The 7,711-nt window shown below is 35.7% G+C and overlaps 1 non-coding gene across 1 annotated transcript; it reads left to right on the forward strand.

Moving 5' to 3' along the window:
- Nucleotides 1-2,376: 2,376 nt before the first annotated feature.
- On the forward strand, nt 2,377-2,483 carry LOC117311522 (U6 spliceosomal RNA). Its single transcript, XR_004525717.1, has one exon. It is a non-coding gene; the product is annotated as a U6 spliceosomal RNA (small nuclear RNA).
- Nucleotides 2,484-7,711: the final 5,228 nt, after the last annotated feature.

The raw sequence follows: 7,711 nt of genomic DNA on the forward strand, positions 1-7,711 counted from the left end.
TCCAACAGTATATAAAATGATAATGCATAATGGCCAACTTAAGTTCATGTCTGGAATGCAAATTTCAGTTAACAATTTAAAAAATAGTTCAGGGTAAGTCATCCCATTAACAAATTAAAGAGAAAAATGATATGATCATCTATCTGATAGATGCATAAAAAGCATTTATAATGTTCAATGTTTACCTATGATTTAAAAATTAAAAAAAAACTCTCAGTGAACTAGTAATATTAGAAAACTTCCACAAAAAAGGAAATGTACCAAAAAAAAACCAAAAACCCATAGCTAATATCACACTTGATAGTGAAAGCCTGAACTTTCTCCCCCAAGATGAAAAATAAGGCAAAGATTTTCACTCTTACTACTTCTATTCCACATTGTTCTGGAGGTCATAGCAATTGCAATAAAGCAAGGGAAGTGTAAAAGATATAAAAATTACAAAGAAAGAAGTAAACTTTCTTTATTCTCAGAGAACATGATTCTGTATATGAAAATCTCTTTTAAAAATCTACCCCAAAACCCCCTTATTCTAGAAGTAATAAGTTAATTTAGCAAAGTTTCAAGATAAATGGTGAGTATACAAAAATCAAATTTATTTCTAAATGCTAGCAAGAACAACTGAAAAATAAAATTTAAACATAATACCATTTAAAAGAACATAAAACATAAAAAATTAAATGTATTGTGTTCGTAAATTAAAGAAGACGCAAATACATGGGGAGCCGTGCCATAGTCATAAGTCGGAGACTCAATGTTATTAAAATGTCACTTCTCCCCATATTGGTCTACAGATTCAACATAATCTCAATCAATATCTCAGCAGGCTTTCTAATAGAATTTGATAAACTGATTCTAAAATTTATATAGAAATGGACTTCCACCTCCAGCTAAGATGGAGTAACAGGGATCAAATGCACTCTTTCCTCTGAAACAACAGTAATAAGACAAACATATAAAACAATGTTTTTCAAGACCCTCAACATCAGGCAAAGACAGACAGTGATCCCTGAGAGACAGGAAACCATTGAGGTGAACAATTGAGAAGAAGTCTCTTGTTCATGAATCAGAAAACTAAGTATTGTTAAAATTGCAAATCGACCCAAATCGATCTATAGATTTAATGCAATCACAATAAAAAACCCAACAGGCTTTATTTTTGGTAGAAATGGAAAAGCCAATTATAAAGTTTACATAAAAATGCATAGGACCTAACATGGCCAAAATAACTTTGAAAAAATAAAAGTAAAGTTAGGAGGTTAACTCTGATTTCCAGACTTATTAAAAAACTATCATGTAAAAACACTAACTTGAAAAGATATATACACCACCCCATGTTCATTGCAGCATTATTTGCAATAGCCCAGACGTGGAAACAACCTAAGTGTCCATTGCTGGATGAATGGATGAAAAAATGTGGTGTATATATACAATGAAGTACTATTCAACCATAAAAAAAGAATGAAATCTTGCAATTTACGACAACATGGATGGACCTTGAGGGCATTATGCTAAGTGAATTAAATCAGACAGATAAATATAAACACTGTATGATCTCCCTTACATGTGTAATTAAAAACAAACAAAGGACACAAACATCAACAAAAACCAAGCTCACAGATGCAGAGAATAGACTGGTGGTTGCCAGAGGTGGGGGTGGAGGAGTGGGTAAAGTGGGTGAAGGGGTCAAAAGGTACAATCTTCAGTTATAAAATTAATAAGTCAATGGGATATAACGTAGAGCATGGTAACTATAATTAATAATACTGTGTTGCATATTGGAAAGCTGCTAAGAGAGTAGACCTTCAAAGTCCCTATCACAAGAAATAATGTTTTGTAACTATGTAAAAAAAAAGCTATAGTATGATAGGGACCAAAGATGGACAAATAGTTTAATGGAACAGAACAGTGAGTTTAAAATTGGACTGCAAAACTGATTTTTGACAAGAGTACAAAAATGGGGAAATGGAGGTCTTTTCAACAAATGGTGCTTGGTCAATTGGGTACCAGTAGCCCAGAAGTTGGACTTTGATCTGTAACTTGCACCATATGCAAAAATTAATTCAAAACAGGTTTTAGACCTAAATGTAAAACCTAAAACCATAAATCTTCTAAAGGAAAATATAAGAGAATATTTTTGTGACCTTGAGTTAGGCAAAGATTTCTTGGATATGATATTAACAGTGTGATTCACGAAAGAACAAATTGATAAATTATGCTTCACCAAATTGAAAACTGCTCTTCAAAAGACACTCTTAAGAGAATGAAAGGACAAATTACAGATTAGGAGAAAATATTTTCAAAGCATATATCTGACAAAGGACTTGTATCTAGAATATACAAAAATGTTCAAAACTCAATAGTAAAAAAACAAAACCTGTGCTTGCTTGGACAGCACATATACTAAAATTGGAACAATACAGAGAAGATTAGCATGGCCCTTGTGAAAGGATGACACGCAAATTCGCGAAGCGTTCCATATTTTTAGACAGCCTCTTCAATAAGTGGTGCTGGGAAAACTGGACAGCTACATGTAAAAGAATGAAATTAGAACACTCCCTAACACCATACACAAAAATAAACTCAAAATGGATTAAAGACCTAAATGGAAGGCCAGACTCTATAAAAACTGTTAGAGGAAAACATAGGCAGAACACTCTATGATATAAATCACAGCAAGATCTTTTTTGACCCACCTCCAGACACTTTAAAACTCTTAGAGGAAAACATAGGCAGAACACTCTATGACATAAATCACAGCAAAATCCTTTTGGACCCACCTTCTAGAGAAATGGAAATAAAAACAAAAATAAACAAATGGGACCTAATGAAACTTAAAAGCTTTTGCACAGCAAAGGAATCCATAAACAAGACGAAAAGGCAACTGTAAGAATGGGAGAAAACATTTGCAAATGAAGCAACTGACAAAGGATTAATCTCCAAAATTTACAAGCATCTCATACAGCTCAATAGCAAAAGAACAAACAACCCAATCCAAAAATGGGTGGAAGACCTAAGTAGACATTTCTCCAAAGAAGATATACAGATTGCCAACAAACACATGAACGGATGCTCAACATCACTAATCATTAGAGAAATGCAAATCAAAACTACAGTGAGGTATCACCTCACACCAGTCAGAATGGCCATCATCAAAAAATCTACAAACAATAAATGCTGGAGAGGGTGTGGAGAAAAGAGAACCCTCTTGCACTATTGGTGGGAACGTAAATTGATACAGCCACTATGGAGAACAGTATGGAAGTTCCTTAAAAAACTAAAAATAGAACTACCATACGACCCAGCAATCCCACTATGGGGCATATACCCTGAGAAAACCATAATTCAAAAAGAGTCATGCACCACAATGTCCATTGCAGCTCTATTTACAATAGCCAGGATGTGGAAGCAACCTAATTGTCCATCGACAGATGAATGGATAAAGATGTGGCGCATATATACAATGGAATATTATTCAGCCATAAAAAGGAACGAAATTGAGTTATTTGTAGTGAGGTGGATGGACTTAGAGTCTGTCATACAGAGTGAAGTAAGTCAGAAAGAGGAAAACAAATACTGTATGCTAACACACATATGGAATCTAAAAAAAAAAAAAAGGTTCTGAAGAACCTAGGGACAGGACAGGAATAAAGATGCAGACATAAAGAATGGACTTGCGGACACGGGGAGGGGGAAGGGTAAGGTGGGATGAAGTGAGAGATTGGCATGGACTTATATATACTATCAAATACAGCCACATAGCACAGGGAGATCAGCTCAGTGCTTTGTGACCACCTAGAGGGGTGGGATAGGGAGGGTGGGAGAGAGACACAAGAGGGAGGATATATGCGGATATATGTATATGTATAGCTGATTCACTTTGTTATAAAGCAGAAACTAACACACCATTGTAAAGCAATTATACTCCAATAAAGATGTTAAAAAATAAAACAACGAATTTTTAAAGTGCACAAAATACTTGAATATACACTTCACCAAGGAAGACATATAGATGGCAAATAAACAGAAAAATAGGCTCAACATTTGTATCATATATGAACTACGGATTAAAACCACAGCATGGAGTTTCCTTAAAAAAACAAAAAATAGAGCTATCATATGATCTAGCAGTCCCACTCTTGAGCTTATGCCCAGAGAAAACCATAATTTGAAAAGATACATGCACCCCAATGTTCATAGTAGCACTATTTACAATAGCCAAGACATGGAAGCAACCTAAATGTCCATTGACAGAAGACTGGATAAAGAAGATGTGGTATATGTGTGTGTATATATATATATATATATATATATATATATATATATATATAAATGGAATATTACTCAGCCATAAAAAGGAATGAAATAATGCCATTTGCAGCAACATTGATGGACCTAGACATGATCATACTAAGTGAAGTAAGTCAAAGACAAATGTCATATGTTGTCGCTTATATGTGAAATCTAAAACAATGATACAAAAAACTAAAATCTAAAAAACTTATTTATAAGACAGAAACAGACATGGAAATCAGACTTACGGTTACCAAAGAGGAAAGCAGGGGAGGAATAAATTAGGAGTTTGGGATTAACATATACACACTGCTGTATATAAAATAGATAACCAACAAGGATCTACTGTATAGCACAGGGAACTCTACTCAATACTCTGTAATAACCTCTATGGGAAAAGAATCTGAGAAAGAATAGATATATGTATATGTATGACTGAATCACTTTGCTGTACACCTGAAACTAACACAACATTGCAAATCAACTATACTCCAATATAAAATAAAAATGAAAAAACCACAATGAAATAGCACTGCATGCTACAGAGTACGATTAAAATGAAAAGACTGACCAAACCAAACGCTAACAAAAATGTGGAACAACTGAAACTCTCATATATGGCTGGTGTGGATGCAAAACACCACAGCACTTTGAAAATCAGTTTGGCGGTTCCTAAAACGTGAAACATACCCCCACCATATGTTCTGGCCATGCCACTCTCAGATATTTACACAAGAGAAAAGAAAGCACATGTTGACAAACATACTTGTGCACGAATATTCACAGTGGGTCTGTTTTTAATACCTCCAAATGGGAAGCAACCCCAGATCTCCAGCAATCAGTAGATGGATAAATAAATTTTAGTATATTCATAGATTGAAATGCTACTGAGCAATGAAAGAAGAGAATTATTGATACACTTAATATGTATGGGTCTCGGAAAAATTGAGTGAAAGATATCAGATTAAAAAAATGTACCTACAGTAGATTCCATATAAGTAAACTCTAGAAAGTACATACTAATCTGAGCGCAGAAAGCATGTCAGGGGTTGTCTGGAGGGAGGGGAGGAGGGAACGTAGCCATTACAAAGGGACCAAAGGAAACCTCAGGGGACGATGGATATATTCATTTGCCTGATAGTGGGGATGCTTTCACAGGTACATACATATATTTCAAATCCTATCAAATTTTACACTTAAAATATATGCAGTTAATTGTATGTCAGTTATTATATCTCAGTAAAGCTGTTCAAAAATTTATATGGGGCTTCCCTGGTGGCGCAGTGATTGAGAGTCCGCCTGCCGATGCAGGGGACGCGGGTTCGTGCCCCGGTCCGGGAAGATCCCACATGCCGCGGAGCGGCTGCGCCCGTGAGCCATGGCCGCTGAGCCTGCACGTGTGGAGCCTGTGCTCCGCAACGGGAGAGGCCACAGCAGTGAGAGGCCCTCGTACCGCAAAAAAAAAAAAAAAAAAAAATTATATGGAGATATAAAGAACCTAGAATAGCCCACATGAGAATGTAATAGATAAACAATGTTGATGGACCTGCACCACTTGATTTCAAGAATGGCCATAATGATACAGTAATTATTTCAGTATGGTATTGGCATGTGGTTAGACAAACAGATAATGTAACAGAATATAGAGTCTAGAAATAGATTCACACATATATGGCCAATTGAAATGTGATGAAAGCCCCAGTGCAATTCCACGGGGAAACGAAGCTCTTTCCAACAAATGATACTGGAACAACTTGATAACCATATGGGAAAAAAATGAATCTTGACTCTATCGTCACACCATACAAAATTGTTTTAATGTGGATCACTGACCTAAATTTAAAAGATAAATCACTGGAAAATGTCTATGGGACCTTGGTGCAAGCACGGGTTCTTAGGGTCCAAAAATGCTAACTATAAAGGAAAAGGATGATAAACTGGATTTTATAAAAATTAAAGATTTCAGCTCTGCTCATTAAAAGACTCCTTTTAGTAAAGTGAAAATGCAAGCAACAGATTGGGAGAAAATATTTACAGTACATATATTTGAAAAAGGACTTATAGCCCAAATATATACATAACTACTATAAATCAAAATGAAAAAGATAGCCCTATAAAATATGAGTAAAATATTTGCATAGATACTGTTGTGGTCCACACGCGGGTTGGAAAAGAATTTCCAGACACGAGGCAGAATGTAAGGAAGATAGAGTTTATTAAAGAGAAGGGTCACTGCAAAAACAGCGGGCCGACTTCCTGGTAGCCAGGGAGAGCCAACAATGAGCATGGGTTGCTTGCCTGTTTTTATAGCCAGGGAACCTGTTAAGTCATCTGCTGACTGGGCAGAGTATGTATACTTTCAGTGTGCTGAGTGGAAGAAAAACGGGGCAAATGTCTTTCCTTATATGGGATGGGAAAGGGACAGGGCATGCTTCTTGGGAGGGTTCTGGGACATTGCAATGGTCACACTGTGACAGAGTGATAAGAGTCCTGTCACTCTTTGTTCTGGCAATATTGGCTCTTTGAGTTTATCTTTTTCTTTGTCCTTGGAGCACACCGCAGATACTTCACCAAAAAAGATATACAAGTGGCCGATATGTTCGTGCAAAGGTACTTAGCATTATTAGTGACCAGAGAAATGCAATTTAATACCACAATGAATTGAGCCCATTTCATACCCACAGAATGACTAAAATTAAAAACTGACAATATCAAGGGCTGCTGAGAATATAGAACAATCAGGCTTCTCATAAATTACTGTGAAAATGTCAAGTGCTACGACCACTTTGGAAAATCCTTTAACGATTACTTATACAAGTAATATACACTTAGTTCATAATTAAGCAGTTCTACTCTTAGCTACTAACCTAAGAGATATGAAAACATAAAATACTTGTATAAAACTATTCATAGACATTTTATTCATGATAACTAAACGCTAGAAAGAGCCCAAATGACCAACAACAGGAGAATGGATAGATTGTGGTTTACTACTTGGCAGCAAAAAGGAATTGATTTTGTGTGATTGATACATGCAAGACCGTGAATGAATATCCAAAGCATTACGTTGCATGAATAAGTCTTGAAAACAAATGAATGCCTACCGTACAATTCCATTTACAGGAAGTTCTGCAACAGGCAGACTAGTTATTGTTGGAAAGTAAGAACAGTGACTGGAATGGGCCATGTGATAATTATCTGGGGTGAAGAAATGTTCCACATCTTGATTTGGGAGTTGGGTACATGGTGTACACATCTGTCAAAATCATCAAACTGTATACTTCTAATCTGTGCATTTAACTATGTGTAAATTAGGCCTCAATGAAAAAAGTATTGTGGAAAAAATATAGCAGTCACGAACATATGTTCTCCTAAAAAGATAACGTTGGAATACATGAAGCCACAGGCAATGAAACTGTGG

This window comes from Tursiops truncatus, chromosome 2, assembly GCF_011762595.2.
Source record: "Tursiops truncatus isolate mTurTru1 chromosome 2, mTurTru1.mat.Y, whole genome shotgun sequence".
NCBI lineage: Eukaryota > Metazoa > Chordata > Mammalia > Artiodactyla > Delphinidae > Tursiops > Tursiops truncatus.